Source organism: Belonocnema kinseyi, chromosome 8 (assembly GCF_010883055.1).
Source record: "Belonocnema kinseyi isolate 2016_QV_RU_SX_M_011 chromosome 8, B_treatae_v1, whole genome shotgun sequence".
Lineage (NCBI taxonomy): Eukaryota > Metazoa > Arthropoda > Insecta > Hymenoptera > Cynipidae > Belonocnema > Belonocnema kinseyi.
In genome coordinates this window covers 76993666-77011246 of record NC_046664.1, presented here as the reverse complement: position 1 = coordinate 77011246, position 17581 = coordinate 76993666, and positions in this window count along the sequence as shown.

Below are 17581 nucleotides of genomic sequence, written 5' to 3'. Positions count from 1 at the left end.
AAATTTGTGGAGTGTTCTTGATCTTTTTCGATTATTCTGTAGTGTTATTAATTTTTGAACTTAGTCCGATGCATTAAAATTCTCTACCTATCTAAAAATCATCTAAAAAGATCTTGAAATGTTTGAATTTTGCTAACATTTCTAGAACATTCTAGATTATTCCAGAATTGTTAAATGTTCTTGAATTTTTTCGACTATTCTGAAGTGTTGCGAATTTGGTTTTTAATCTGATGCTATAAAATTCTCTATTTAACAACAAACATTTTAAACTTATTAGATTTTTTTAACTTTTCTAATTCATCTTAGATTATTATAAAATTGTGGATTTTTCTTGAATTTTTTCGACTATTCTGAATTTGTTATTTAGTCCGATGCATTAAAATTCTCCACTTATATAAAAAGGTCTACAAATGCTATAACTTTTGAACTTTACTCATACATTCTAGATTATTCTAAGATTGCAGATTTTTCACGAATTTGCCGACTTTTCTTAAGTGTTATGAATTTTGTTTTTCGTTTAATTTTGTTAACTTTTCTGTTACATTCTAGATTATTCTGAATTTGTGGATTGTTCTTAAATTTTTTCGATTATTCTGAAGTGTTATTAATTTTTGTACTTAGCTTAGATTGTACTTATACTTAGATTGTTCTTAAATATGTTCGACTATTCCTAATTTCTTGTTTAGTCTCATGCATTATAATTCTTTACTTACATTAAAAACTTTCAAATCTTTAAATTTTGTTAACTTTTCTATAACATTCTTGATTATTCTATAATTGCAGATTTTCTTGAACTTTTTCGACGATTCTGAATTATTATGCATTTGTTGTTTAGTCCGATACATAAAAATTCTCTACTTCTCTAAAGAAATATCCAAACGTTTCACTATTGTTTACTTTTATCGTACATTCTATATTATTCTATAATTGTTAAATGTTCTTGAATTTTTTAGACTATTCTGAAGTGTTGCGAATTTGGTTTTTAGTGTGATGCTATAAAATTTTCTATATAACGAAAAACATTTCAAACTAATTGGAGTTCTCTGCTTATCTAATGAGATCTACAAGTGTCACAATTTTGTTAACTTTTCTCATACATTCTAGATGATTCTATAATTGTTAAATGTTCTTGAATTTTTTTCGACTATTCTGAAGTGTTGCGAATTTAGTTTTTAGTGTGATGCTATACAATTTTCTATTTAACGGAAAACATTTCAAACTAATAGGATTTTTTTAACTTTTCTGGTTCATTTTACATTATTCTATCATTGTGGATTGTTCTTAAATGTTTTCGACTATACTGAATTTGTTATTTAGTCCGATGCATTAAAATTCTCTACTTATCTAAAAAGATCGACAAGTGTTACAATTTTGTTATTTTTTCTCATACATTTTAGATTATTCTAAATTTGTGGATTTTTTACGAATTTGTCGATTATTCTAAAGTGATAAGAATTTTATTCTTAGCCTTATGCTTTAGAATTCTCTATACTCACTTAAAAAGATCTAAAAATGGTTTAATTTAAAAAATTTTTTGTTACATTTTAGATTATTCTAAGTTTGTGGATTGTTCTTAAATTTTTTCGATTATTCTTAAGCGCTATTAATTTTTTTACTTAATCCGATGCATTAGAATTCTCTACCTACCTAAAAAACATCTAAAAGGACTTTGAAATGTTTGAATTTTGTTAACTTTTCTGGAACATTCTAGATTATTCTATAATTGTAGAATGTTCTTTAATTTGTTCGACTATTCCTAATTTCTTGTTTACTCTCATGCATTATAATTCTCTACTTACATAAAAAACCTTAAAATCTTTCAATTCTGTTAACTTTTCTAGAACATTCTAGATTATTCTATAATTGTAGATTGTCTTGAACTTTTTCGACGATTCTGAATTATTGTGATTGTTGTTTAGTCCGATGCATAAAAATTTTCTACTTGTCTAAAGAAACATCCCAACGTTTCACTTTTATTTACTTTTCTCGTACATTCTAGATTATTCTATAATTGTTAAATGTTCTTAAATTTTTTCGACTATTCTGAAGTGCTGCGAATTTGGTTTTTAGTGCGATGCTATAAAATTTTCTATTCAACGAAAAACATTTCAAACTAATTGGATTTTTTTAACTTTTCTAATTCATTTTATTTTATTATAAAATTGTGGATGGTTCTGGAATTTTTTCGACTATTCTGAAGTTCCATGAATTTGTTGTTTAGTCCGATGCATTAAAATTCTCGACTTATCTTAACGGATATTAAAGTGTTCGAATTTTGTTATCTCTTCCGAAACATTCCGGATTATTCTGTAATTGGAAATTGTTATTGAAAGTTTGCGACGATTCTAAATTTCATGAAATAGTCTAGTATTAATTGTATGATACTCACCTTAAACTATAATTAAATTTTTTCGTAATGGTAGCCCATCATTATTAGCCAGAGCAAGCTTAATTTTCAAATAAATAATATTCATTTTCAAATGACGATAAATAAATATTAGCTCTAGTTATGAGCTTGATGATCAAGATAAACACAATGTAAAAACGTTTTATCTGAGTGATATAAGATACCGACTACGATAGTAATTGTTCTTATCACGAAGGCACATGCAACACTGAATTCAAAATAAATCATTCACAATAGTCGTAATTTATCTGATGCAAAATGATGAATAAGTGACAGTAATAAGAGAACTTGACCACTTGATAGTTAATAATAATTTACGATATCTTTGTTTATTGACAATACCTTTAGTATTTCGTTCCTCTCTACAATTGTCAGTATAAGTTATCAGTGATGCATGTACTACTTTTACAAAATAATTTATTACTTCCACAATTATTTTTTATTTACTGTCAATTTAATCAAATGCATAGGAAAATAAATAGTGTTTTTCAAATCTTATCATAAACTTGTAGGAAGAAAAATAATTAAATCAAACTTTAGAATAATTAATTATAGGGCAGAGTGAACATTCTTAAGGAAATCCAATTTTTTGGACCCAGGAAACCGAAATTTATAAGTCGGCATTCCAAAGCAATAAAAAAAATATTTGAAATTAATCATTACCTTCTGCTTGGTTTTAAATTTCACAATTAAAAAAGAAATTTATGTACAGTTTTTGCTATTTTATTTCATATTATATATTATTTAAATAGTACAAAGGCAAGAACAATATTTTTATTATTGATACAAATCGATGTCTTTACTTTAGAACTGATATAAATAATATATAATATTTTTCAGCAACTAAAATATAATAATCAAACAATTTTATTTTTCATAAAATAAATATACGTGGAAATCTGATTATTATTTATTAATGACAACAATTCCCGCCGAAAAATACTAATATTAGTGAAAAATTTTTAAATATTTTAAATATTCTTTATTTTAATTATTTTTGTATTAAAGTAACAATTTTTGTTGTAAAACGCTAACTTAACCTAAAATTGTTGAGATTTGTTAATCCTTTTTAAATAAAATGATTTTTTAAACTAAAAAAACCAATTTTCAGTCAGGAAACTGACATGATTCAAAATTTTCGAAAGACTAAAATTTATTTAAAATTTTAAATATTATTTTTTAGCGACAACAACTTTTGGAGTAAAACGCTAACCTAATTTCAAATTGTTACAATTTGTAAAGCTTTTGAAAATATAATTTTTCTAAATTAAAATTTATATTTATTTTTATTTTATATTTAAGAGTATCAATTTCCGACAGAAAAGCACTAACATCATCCAAAATAGTTTAAATTTGTGAATATTTTTAAAATTAAAAATAGCATTTTCTGACGAAAAAAATATAATTCAAAATTTGTTTTAAATTCTAAATCATTTTCAATTTTTAATCATTTTTGTTTAAAAATACAAAACATTGGTACTTAATAATTATTTAATTAATATCAATTATTTATAAATATTAATTGTAATAAATAATGATTAAATACGCTAACACAACCTAAAAGTTTTTAAAAATTGTAAATATTTTTTAAAATCTTTTTGAAATAATTTTATATTTTAAATTAGAAATACCAATTTCTGACGAAAAACGTAGAACAATTCAAAACGCTTCGAAGATTCTAAAACTTGTGAAAAAAATATAATTTTGCTATTAAAAATATCAATTTCCGACAAAAAACAATAACTAAAATTTGAAAATATTGACAAGAGTTTTTGTTTGAAATGTTAATTTTTTGTTTAAAGCCCTAAAATAAACTAAGATTATTAAAATTTGCACACGCTTTTGAAAACATTCGACTTTTGAATTAAAAATACCAATTTCTAAGAAAAAACCTCACATAATATAACATTTTTAAAAGATTTTTTATCTATTTTTTCAAAAAGAAGCAAACCATTATTTTTAATACAAATTATACATTTCTAATAGCGATTTATTTTCCAGGATTATTTATTTGTTTTTAATGTTAAAAAATAAAAATTTTCTAAGATTCTGGAGAAAATTCAAAAAGATGTATCAAAATTTTACGAATTTTTTACAACATAGTTTAATGTTCTAAATCTAAAACAATAATTTACAAGAACAAATTTAATTTTCAACAAAATGCAATAAATTTTCTACCGAACAAATTTTTCACTAAAAAAAAAAATAAATTTTCGACAAAAAATGTATTTGTTGATATTTCATAACGTTAAAGGTTTCACTTTTAAATTGAAAATAGTTAAATTCATCGAAAATACGAGTTTTCAACCAAATTTATAAATTTTCAACTAAAAAAGCATTCTCAGTCAAGAAAAAAAATTTGTTGAGGCAAATTATAATTTAAAAATCATATAAATATAATTTTTCTAGTTTTCTCTAAAAAATTCAGAAGTATTTTCAAAGCTTTCAGATGCATCGAAAAAGTATCTAGAAAATTTATAAGATTAAATTTTTTTATAGGATTTAACAAAATATAAGGGAAAAATTTAGTCTGAAAAATATTAAGGACTTCTTGCAGCTTAGAAAAATTTTTTAAATATGATTTTTTTTTAATATTTAAATATTTTCAATCTCTTCGAAATTTCTAAAATTCTCAAATACCTTCTAGAATGATTATGATTATTCCTAAAATCGTCTTTTAATCATCCAGATATTTTTTGACCAATTTTTAAAAATATTTTTTAATTTTTGAAAATATATTCTTAAAATTAATTTTTGAAAATAGAAAATTAATCCAATTTTTTCCTGGAATATTGAGAAACGATTCAAAATTTTATTCCAGAATCTTGGAAAATTTGCATTTCGTTTAAAATACCTTAAAGACTTTTCAAATTTTTAATAATTTTTAAATGTACAGTAAACTTCTAAAAATTTGAAATATCTTCTAAAATAATTCAAGGTTTCCCTAGTATATTTTGTTAATCTCTGCAAAAATAAAAAAAACTTTTTCCATACGTTCAGAAATAAATTATATCTTCAAATGAGTTTTCAGTTCAAAGGTAAAAATGTTTAATAATAAATAAAAGAATTGAATTTTCTGTTAAAATAATTAATTTTATTACTTTAATTGTATTATTTCCTGTAAGATCTAAAGCGTTTCAAACCATTTGTTCAAAAGGCGAAGAACAGAATTATTGCCTTCATTATTAAAAATTCATTTACAATTTAAATTTTTTTATTAGAAATACATTTGTAGAATTGAAATTCTTTATTTGAAAATTGCGCTCTAGAAAATTCCAGAAAATCTGAAAGAAGAAACTGAAAAGAGCCAATGAGTCATATTCAGGCAGTACACAACCCATCAGTTAGTCAACAACAGTGATTGCCAGATTTTCGATAATTTCTTTCCGCCTATCTAGTTAGATAGGAACACGAAAGAATTAATCTAAAATAGAAGCCGATCCTCTACTTCCTGGCCATTCGATTTGAATTTTTCCAGAAGTGATTTGTACTACAGATAGTCTAAAAACAAAACAAATAAAGCGCATTCACAGAAAAAACAAAAGATAAAGTTTACATCGATTTCAGGTGAAAGATTCGCTGCAACAGAAATAATTAAGCTTGCATGCGATACGGTTGAAAAATAACTGTTTTCATAAAAATTAAACTCTTTTGATAATAAATTAAAATGTTTTGTAGAAAATCATTTTGTTGTTAAAAATCTTATTTTTGTTGAAGATTGAACTATTTTCTAGATAATTCATCCATTTGAAATAAAAATTTAACAATTTCGTTAAAAATTAATGTATTTTATTGAAAATTGGGGTTTTTGGGATAAACTTAATCTTCTTTCTGGAAAATACTATTTGATTTAAAAAAATTAATCATGTTAATAAATCATGTTTAGGGGTAAAATCTTTTCTTGAAAATGTAAACTACTATGTTGAAAATTCGTTTTTCTTTAGCTGAGAATTTTTGTTTTGTTTTGCTAAAAATGTAACTCTTCCACTTTTAGTTGAAAATTGGAATTTTTATTAAAAATTGATCTACTCTCGTTGCCTATATTTCGTCGAAAATTCTTCTTTTTCGTTAAGAACTGATCTTCTCGGTTTGAAATTCATCCTTTTTGTTTAAAATTCAACTTTTTGGGCCTAATTTAATCAGGTTTGGTTATATATTCAACAATTTTGTAGAAAATTAAACTATTCGGTCGAAAACGAACTTTTTCTTCAAAATTGATATTTTTGCTGTAAATTTAAATATTTGGTTAAAAATCAAACTATTTTTATGAAAATTCAACTTTTCGGTAGAAAATTATTTTTTTGTTAAAAAATAATATTTTCGGGTTGAAAATTGAACCATTTTGTATACACGATTCCTGCTTTTCGCTTAAAAATTCATGCTTTTGATAGAAAATTAATCTTATTGTTGAAAAAATTAATTTGTTTTAGTTATAAGTTCAACTATTTGGTTTAAAGTTGAACCAGTTTTTTCAAAATTAATTTTTTTTTAAGATTCACCTCTTTTGTTTAAAATTTAACTTTTTTTAAATTCGATTTTTTTTAAATAAAGAGTAACTTTTTTATTTAAATATCAAAATATAAGTGAATTCGAGCTACAATTAGGACACCAGATTTGAAACATTTTTTCGTTAGATAATTATTATTTTTAAATAATTATACTTAATGAGGACGAATTAAAAAGTTTTTTTTTTTAATGGAAATCAAGAATTTCACACAACTATCTTTTGATTTCGAACAAAACGAAACATAGGAATCGAATTAATGTTAAGTTTGAAGCATTGATAAGATTTCCAATACGATAAATAAGTTGCACCTTTAATTTATTTCAGATTAAAATTGAGCTATCTCGAAATTTCAAATTTTACACTTTTAGATGAAATTTAGAAAATTGGACAATTTTATCATAAAATATTCAAAATTGTATTATTTCAAATTTAAAGCTTATAAAATGAAACAATTTCATTTTAAATATGAGAATCGCGGAATTCAATTATTTAAGATTATAAGAAATTTTTGAAAATAGGACATATTCAAAACTTTAAAAAGGAAATATTTTCCAAATACAATTTTGAAAATTCTAATACTCAAAATTCAAAGGAATTTAAACTGGTTTATTTGTAATTAAGAGCTCTCCAAATTAAAAAATTGCAGATATTAATTTTTTCTTAATGGGTAATTTTATTGGAAAGGAGTAAAAATTGTATCATTTCTAATTCAAAGCATTTAAAATTGAACAATTTTATTTTAAATTGAAGAATCTCGAATCTGAGTAATTTGAGAATAAATTTTTGAAAATTGAACAAGTTAATAAATTTAAAAATCAAATATTTTCAGATTAGAATAATGAAAATTTGCGGCAACTTTCTTCTGAAGATTATCCTTTTTCGTTATAAATTTTATTTATTCAGTTGAAAATGTAATAACTTTCTTACAAAGACATCCATTTAGGTTGCAAATTGTTGACAATTCTTATTTTGTTGTTAGAAAGTGAACTGTAATCTTCTTTGGATGAAAATTAAACTATTCTTTAAAGGTTTGTTTTGTGGTAGAAAAAATTTGTCTTTTTAGTTTAAAAATTAAACTTTTTCCTTAGAAAATTATTTTTTGCTTTAAAAAATTCCATTTTTCATCTTGTAGAGTCAACTGAAGTCTTCATTGGTTGAAAACTAAGCTTCTCTTTTGTAATTAAAAGTTCTTCTGCTTTGAGAGAAATTTCATCTTTTTAAATAAAAATGCAACTATTTGGTAGATAATTCAAAAAATGGGTTCAAAAGTCATACTTTTTAATAATAATTATTCTTTTTTATTTCAAAATTCAACTACTTGGGTAAATGTTAAAAAACATTGTTAAAAATTTAATTGTTTCATTCCAGGTTTATTTCTGGTTGAAAATTTAACTGTTTCGTGAAAAAAACTTTTTTTTTGTAAAATGGATTATTTAACAGAAAATGTAACTTTTACATTTTTTTAAGATTGATATTTTCCAGTTAAAAATCCGCCTTTTTGGAAAAAATAATTTGTTTGTTTAAAATTTTATTTTTGTTCGGTACAAATGCATCAGTTTTCTTGAAAATTAATTTTTCAGATCATTTAGAAATCAGGATTCCGATACTCTTTTCACAACATGACAAAAATTTATATAAACAATATAATTGCAAAAGATGTATTTTAAAAATTAATAAAATGTTATTGCAAACATCGTAGCTGATATTATAGTAGATAACCTTCAAGTAAATAATTTATTTTTTAACTTTGATTAAAAAATTAAAATTTAGTCTTTATGTAATTTAACATTGTGAAAAGAATTAATAAGATAATGACATAAAAATAATTAAACTATAATTATCATTAAAACATTTAGATAAAGTTCCTTTTCAATTTTTTTTACATTTTTTACTTTAATGTCTGAAAATTTGATTGCTTGGCAACTTTTGATACTTATCCCAGAAAATTATTTAGAAAAATGGAATGCAAATACTTATTTCACAAAGTCAGAATCATTTTAAAAATTAATTGGAATTGTAGTATTTTAAATATTAATTAACTGTTATCATCCAAATTATATTCAGTATTCAATTATATAACCTCCAAGTAAATTATTAATTTTTGTTACTCAATTTTAAGAAACTGGATTTTAATCTTTATTAAATCTAATATTCTGAAAAAATGCAGCTGAAAAAATTCAACTATTTTTTAAAAGTTTGTCCTTTTCATTTTGAAATTTACTGCTTCAGCAAAAATCACATCTTTCTTGGATAAAAATTATTTTTGTTTAAATTGAACAATTTTATTTAAACCTAATATTTTGGCGTTGAAAAGAGAAATGAAATAATTTCTGGATGAAAATTCCACTACATATATTTTTAAAAAACTATCTATTTAAAGGGAAATTTTATTTTTCTTGGATAAAAATCTTTTGTGAATGAAAGTACAACTTTAAAAGTAATGTTCGTTTCTTATTAAAAATTCCTTTGTTTCAGTAAAAAATTAATATTTCTTATATAAAAATGTAACTATATTTAGTAGACAATTCAACTATATTGTTAAAAATAAATCCTTTTCAGTTGAAAAAACGCGGATTTTTTATTTTAAAATTCAGTTGTTTTTCTAGAAATTTAGTTTTTGTTAGAAAATTCATAATTTCATCTTCAAAAGTCAACTAGAATTTTTTTTCGGATGAACATTTACTTTCGTGGAAAATTAATTGGTTGCATAAATTTTTCTGGAGAAAATTCATCTTTAGCTTGCCAGTTAAAACTTTTAGATACAATTTTATTTATTTCTTGACTAAAAAGTCTTTATTTGTTGAAAATTCGTCTTTTTGGTTTAAATTTTTTTTCGTAATAATTTAATCTTTTTTGATTAAAATATAAACTACGCCAATTTTTCGTTGGGAATTTATCTTTCTAGTTAGAAAATTAAACTATTGTATTACATATTTATTTATTTTGTTAAAAATTCAAGTATTTTGTTAAAAAGCCATCTTTTTTAGTAGAAAAGACATTTTGTCGTTTAAAATAAATTAATCAATTTTAAAATGAAGTTTTATCTTATCTTTTTATCTTTTTTATCTTTTTAGTTATAAATTTTATTATTTAGTTGAAAATTTAACCATTTTTTTCAAAAAGCTTCTTTTTTTATTAAAAAATCTTGGATGAAGATGCAATAGTATGGTTGATAATTAAAATATTTGGTTAAATAGTAATATTTTTCAGCGCAAAATTCAACTGTTTTGTTTTGTTGAAATTGGAAATATTTCGTAGAAAAATTAATTTTTGTTTCAAATTTATATTTTGTTGTTGAAAAATGCATTAAAATGTATTCTGGATGAAAGTTGAACTTTAAAAAAAATTGGTTGTTTTTTGTTAAAAATTTATCTGTTTTCGTACAGATTTCATCTTTCTTAGATAAAAATGCAACTATTTGGTAGAGCATTCATGTTTTTTTTAATTCATCCTTCTTGGTTGAAAAAATCCATTTTTTTAATTGAAAATTTGTTGTTTTTTTTTGTAGAAAATTATTTTTTGTTCACAAAAAATCATAGTTTGATGCAAAAAGTTGACTGGAATCTTTTTTTGCTGAAAATTCAACTGCTTACAAAAAAATTGATAAAAATTCATCTGTTTTAAGAGAAACTTAATCTTTTATGGATAAAAATGCAACTATTTGGTAGAGAATCCTAAGATTTTGTTAAAACATCAAACTTTTTGGTTAAAAATTCGTCTGTTTGGATTGAAAAATCTTTTTTTTTTTGAGGAAACTTGTTTTTCTTTAAATCATCTTTTAATTCTGAAAAGTTAATAGAAATCCTTTTTAACAGGAAATTAGCTACTTTTGTTTGAAAATGTATATTTTTTATTTAAAAATTCATCTGTTTTAGTAGAAACTTCTTTTTTTTAATAAAAATCTAATTTGTAAATTCAAGCATTTTGTTGAAAAGCAATTTTTATAGTAGAAAAGAGATTTTTTTATTTAAAATAATTTCATAGATTTACATTATATAAAGATATTGCATCATAATACAATCAACAACAAAAATTTGTATAAACGAATTATTTGTTGAAAATGTGTTTTTTATAATTTTCAATAATTTAACGTTTTTTTAATATATGTTGCAAGAAATTTGAATGAAAACAATATTTGAATGAAAAAAGTTTCTCTTAAGACCATTCTTGTTAATATTATAAACAAATTTAATAAATAAATGCAATAATCAGGCATTTGTCTACAGAAAAATTCGTTTTTTTCTATAGCAACTTTTTAAATTAGAATGTCGAAAAAAACTTTGCTCATCGACAGATGCCTCACTAATGCATTTGTTTATTAAATTTAAGTTTTTATTAAAATCACAAAATTGATCAAAAAATTATAAATTTTACTGCACTCAATAACAGAGAAATTGTTGAAATCACTTTAATAGTATTGAGTAACATTAGTTAAGGATATTTCGATACTAAATAATTTACAAACAAATATTTATAACCAAATTTTTTCTACGATTTTCCATAAATGTACGTTTCTTAAAGTTATATTGCAAGATGTTTGAATAAAAACAATATTATATAAACAATTTCTCTTACGATTATAATTATTTATATTATTAATCAAGTTAATTAACAAATGCAGTAATCAGGCATTTTTCGACAGACATGTTCATCATTTTTCGATGTAAATTTTTTTAATTAGGAAATTTGTTATAATTTTAGCAAAATTAATAACTAGTTGATTTATTTTATGTTTTTGTTGAACAAATTTAATTAAAAAATACATGCTCTTGTGTTGACCAACTGTAAGTACTGAATGACAAAAAAAGGACTAATTTTCTGAAATTAAAAGGATTGACTTCGAAAAAATCGAGTTTTCACATCGACAAATGCGCGAATAATGCATTTTTAATTAATTTTTTTTAAGAAAAACAGAAAATTAATCAACTAGTTGTGAATTTTGTGAAAATTATCACAAATTTCCTAATTAAACAAATTTACATTGCAAAACAACGAATATTTCTGTCGAAAAATGCCTGATTACTGCATTTGTAAATTAACTTGATCAATAATACAAAACTATTATAATCATAAGAGAAAATTTTTATACACGTACATTTATGGAAAATCGTAAAAAAAATTTGTTCAACAAATAATTTGTTTGCAAATTGTCTAATATTGGAATATTCTTAACTAATGTTACTCAATGCAACTAAAGCGGTTTCAACCATAAAATAATAAATAAATAATAAATTCTACTTAAATTATCGAAAAGTTCCAAATTAAAAGGACTGACATTGAAGAAAAACAAGTTTGTTCGTCGACAAAGGACTAAATCATGCATTTGTTTATTAAACTTGTAAAAAAAATCATAAAATCAATTTTTAAAATTACGAATTTTTCTGAAATTATTATAAGGTTCCTAATTTTTAAAAATTCGCATCGAAAAAAACGAATTTTTCTGACGATAAATGCCTTAATAATACATTTGTTTATTAAATTTGCTTATAATATTAACAAGATTAGTCTTAACAGCGTTTTTCCAATAAAATATTGTTTTCGTTCAAATTTCTCGCAATATAACTTTAAAAGATGTTAAATTATTGCAAATGATAGAGATCACATTTTCAACTAATAATTTGTTTATAAAATTTTTTGTTTTGTTTATTGTATCATGATGTAATATCTTCATATAATGTAAATATATGAAACGTCGGCTATTACAACAATTTTCCTATTATTGACGAGCACCGGGAACGCCAAATATAAAAAATGGGCACTTTTTTCGTCATATTTATTTATTTATAAAAAAATTGAAACACGAAATAAAAATCAGGCTTGAAAACTTTTTTGAAATTTTATCAGATTTAAAAGAAAAACATTCAAATCGTTCCACAGATTCAGCCAGAATTGTATTTTGAACCAAAACATGTACTTTTTCCCCACTGTGCGGCGATCATGTGAGAAGGATGATGCAACGATAACAATAGATCACCGCACCGGCAAGACGGCAACAACCATGGCGCCAATAATAATGTTAATAAAGAGTATAATCAACCTGTTCTTTCCCAACTCTGCCTGACAATATCCCTGATTTAATTCTTCTGATAAAATTCGATGACGACGATAACGTCATTAATTGGAGTTGTTCTTGCAGTTCGAAGCCCACAATTCCACAGAGAATATGAGGTTATTTTCTGAGTGTGTGCTGCTTTTGCTTTCTCCTCTCGCCTTTGGAAAATTTTCTTTGATAGGAAGACTGGAACAATTGAAACGACCCGGTGTCGTTAACGGCCGGGTAAATACGGCTCGGTGTGTACCGATGACAAATACCACGAAGATCTATGTGTACATATCTATGTGTACATGCGTGTCAACACTTGTCCAAGTACACTCGGCCATAGGAGTTTCCGGATTTCCAAGGACTACAAGAAACCAAACCCTCACCTCTTCACTATCCCTCGTTTGTCGGGATTTCAAGTTTCAACGGTTTCAAGGGATATAATGAAACACACGTCTTCTAAGGATTTTAAAGATTTTGAGTTTTTTAAAAAGATTTCACAGATTTTCGAGAGATTTAAAAGTAATTAAGATGACGAATGCAGCAACTCGATAAGCGCTCGAAACCGCGTAGAAGTATTGTCCAGTCGAGAAAATCTATCGATAAAAAAAGTGGTCGAAACGTAAAAAAAATATACATTCGTATTCAGCTTCACGCGGTCGACAAATTTTTCTTATGAAACTATTTTATTAGATAATTATTACTTAAGATAAACAATAAAAGCTTAGAAAATTTTCCGATCAAAAATCGATGTTTTGTAAAACACAACTCGCGATTATTCGGCCGTTTGTTGATGAAAATGCTTAAAATTTGTATGGTGTATTCTCAATATATTAGCGATGACTTTAAGCAACGGACCTTGTCCAAAAAGTTAATATTTTTTGTTTGTTTAATAACAAATTGATTCCGAACGAAAACCACGTTTTGCCAACTTCGAACAGTGGGACTGTCATCGAAAAAATGTTAATCAAAGTAACTTATCAAGAGAAAGTTGTTTACTAGACTTTGAAAAAGTTTTTTTGAAAAATTGAAGAAGGTCGGTCGAAAATTTTGGAAATGGCAGCGAGTTGAAGTCAACACACGCTGCCGTTGTAGTGCCAGCAGCAACGAAGCCAGCAGCGGCGAAGACTTCAACTCGCTGCCACTTCTAAAATTTTTGAAAAATTTTCCTGAAATTTTCATAAAAACTTTTTCAACGTCTAGTGAACAACTTTTTCGCGGCAAGTTATTTCAACTAATATTTATTCTAGGACTGTCCCACTGGTCGAAGTTGGCGAAACGTGGTTTTCGTTCGGAATCAATTTGCTATTAAATAAAAACAAGAATATTCGCGTTTCAAATAAAGTTCGTTGTTTATAGTCATCGCTTATATATTGAGAATATACTGTACAAATTTCAAGCATTTTTATCAATAAACGGCCGAATAATTGCGAGATTTGTTTTACAAAACATCGATTTTTAATCAGAAAATTTTCTAAATTTGTATTGTCTATCTTAAGTGATAATTATCGAATGAAAAAGTTTCATGAGAAAAATTTTCTCGGCCGCATCAAGCTGAATAAGAATGTATATATTGTTTTACGTTTCAACCACTTTTTTTTATCGGTAGATTTTTCCGGCTGGACAATATTTCTACGCGGTTTCGAGCGCTTGTCGAGTTGTTGCATCCGTCATCTCAATTTTGAAAATAGCTTTGCAACCATTTCTTTAAATAGAAAGTTGAGGTGACTAGCCTTGCAATCATGCTGAAGCATCCTTAAAAATTGCAGTGATAGTCTAAACTTATACAGGAACCTTTATAGGATCCTATGTCCTTTTTCCAAAAATTTAATTTTTTTATTTTTAATCTTATTTTTTACGATTGAAAGAAAATCTACTGGCCCTACTGAAAAATGATTAATAATAAATTTATAGATATTTTTAGGCTAACAACGTTTGTCTGTTAATTTTAATTCGTGCCTTGTGTCGTTTTTTCAAAAAAAATTTAATATTTTTATTTTGGATGTTATTTTTTACTTCTAAAGCAAAAACTACGTGCCCTATCCAAAATTATAGCTCTTATTTAGATAAACAATTTTTGTCTCATTTTTTTCGTAGCTTGTCTCGTTAGTCCAAAATTTTTTTTTATTTCTAATGTGTTTTTTACGACTAAAAACAAAAACTAAACGTCCTATCGAAAAATGATCCGTAACAAATTTCTACATTTTTCCAGGGCGCGCAATTTTAGCTTATTCATTTTTTTCGTATCTTGTATAGTTTGACCAAAAAATGGAATTTTTCATTATTTTTGGTACGCTCAAATTTTTAATTTTCAACTTTTCGACCAAATTAAAAAAGTTATCTTAGTATTATCGTAGGGCTTTCAAAAATAAACGTTTGTTTGGCTTAGAATGCTCATTTTTATTTTTTATTTTTTTATTTTGAAAAGGCTCTAACTCTGATCATTTTCTTTTTATAGAAAAATGTCATAAGAATAAATTATTTGAGTTTCTAAGCACTATGAATAACCGTACAGAGAATTTTGAAATATTGAAAAACTCTGGTTCCAAAATTTTTGAAAATTCGCTCACTTTTTGAATTTTGATCCGATAAAGCTGGTTTACGAACTTGTTCTTTCTTTTCAGTTCTTAAAAAAGTGCACTAAAGCAGAATCCAATCTGATCAATTTTTCGAAAGTTATCATGCCTACAGACTACAGACTACAGACAGACCGACAAACACCTTCGTAAAAATCGTTTCTTCTGACTCAGGGGGTCTCAAAACGTGGAGATTTGATAAAAACAGACCAAGTGAAATTTTATATAAAACCAATCCATTGTCATTAGGATGACAATGTAAACAAATTTGCATTTACTTTTTTCTTTACATATTTATTTATTGAGCAGAATATAATTCATATTTTTTAGTTAGAGTGTATTTTTTCGGCACGATGAGTGCTTTTTCACGAAATGGTACAAGTTTAGGGCCTCCATGATCCAAAGAAAAAACATTGAGTTATTTTAAGATATCATACATGAGTTTTACCACATATCTAAATATACTCGGCCATTGGAGTTTTCGTATTTTCAGTGAATACAGCAAACGAATCCCTCACCTCTAACTTTTCCTCATTTGTCGGGAATTCCAAGAATTACAAGGAATATAAAGAATCTTAAAAGACTCCGAAGGATTTCAAAGATTTTCAATTCTTTTTGAAAATTAAAAATTACAAAAAATGACAAATCCCAAAAAATGACAAATTACAAATTAAATCATGGTTTTAAAAGAGCCTATCAAGTCCATGACCCTCAATTACTTTCAAAGGAAAGTTTAGATCATGAGCCTTGCACACTCAGAAAAATGTTTGTTTCAATCAAACAACAAAATTTATTTGAATTCATGTAATTGAATCAAAGAAATTTTTTGCTTTAATGAAGAAAAGGTTTATTTAATTTGAAGGAATGGGAACTATTTGCCTTATTGATTGAAACAAATAATTTGTTTAGTACAATTTGCTTGACTTAAATAAAACATTGACTTTTATTAAACAATGTACTTGTTTAAAATCTGTTTATTCGAATTCATAAAAAAATTTATTTGATGCCAACAAAAAATACAATACAAAGCAGTACCAGAAAGTGCCGCTAGGCGTGCTAAAGCGCTGCCGTTGGTTCCTAAGGGACTAACCTAGAATCTAAATTAATTGATCATGTGATTTATTTGATGGGATTCGTATTTTTTCAGTGTTGTATTATTCTAAAGGTTCTGATTTAATTTAAAATCATAAATTAATTGAAAAATGGACGCAATATCTCTGGCTTAAGAACTACTTGAAGTTTAGCGTTTTTACCTTGGATATAATTGAAGATTTCGGATTCAAGTCTTTTTCAATACTAACTTCCTTTCTTTATAAAGATGATTTATGAAATCAATCATGTTCTTTTCTATAATAATTATCACTGTGTAATTAATAACAGGAGCACTTATATATAAATTCAATTCAAATGCATGAACAATACACATATTATCGAGCTTATACATTATTTTTTTAAAGAATGCTCAATTTTGAGGTTAAGTGTAAGAAAAAAGATTTACTTCACTTGAGCAAAATCTTTAATTAACTTAAAAAATATATATTGAATGTAAACAAGAACTTTACTTATTTTAAACAAGAGATTTATTTTAACAAACGAAACATTTATTTTAACCAAACAAATAAGGACAAACAAAAAATTTATTTGAATCAAACAAACATTTGTTTCACCCCATATTAAAGAAATAATTTGTTTGAATCAAACAAAAAATTTTCTCAGTGCGTTTATGCCAAAAAATCCTTAAAAGCTGTAAACAGGATAATCCAATTTTTAAATTGAAAATTTATTTAAAAAAAAAGCATTTTATTCTTTACAAAATGGTACATGTATAGAAGCTACGTGGAATAAAAATACATCGGGATTTTTGGATACCCTACACCTAGTGTTTTCAAATTTCCAGCGAATATAGGAACTTGTAAAATTCCAGAGAATTTAAAAAATGTTAACACATTAAATTTCAGTTAATCAATCTATTCCCAAAATTTGGTCAAAATTATATATAATTTGTTCAAATACAATTATTAGTTTAATAATTAATTTTTCTTGCAAATACT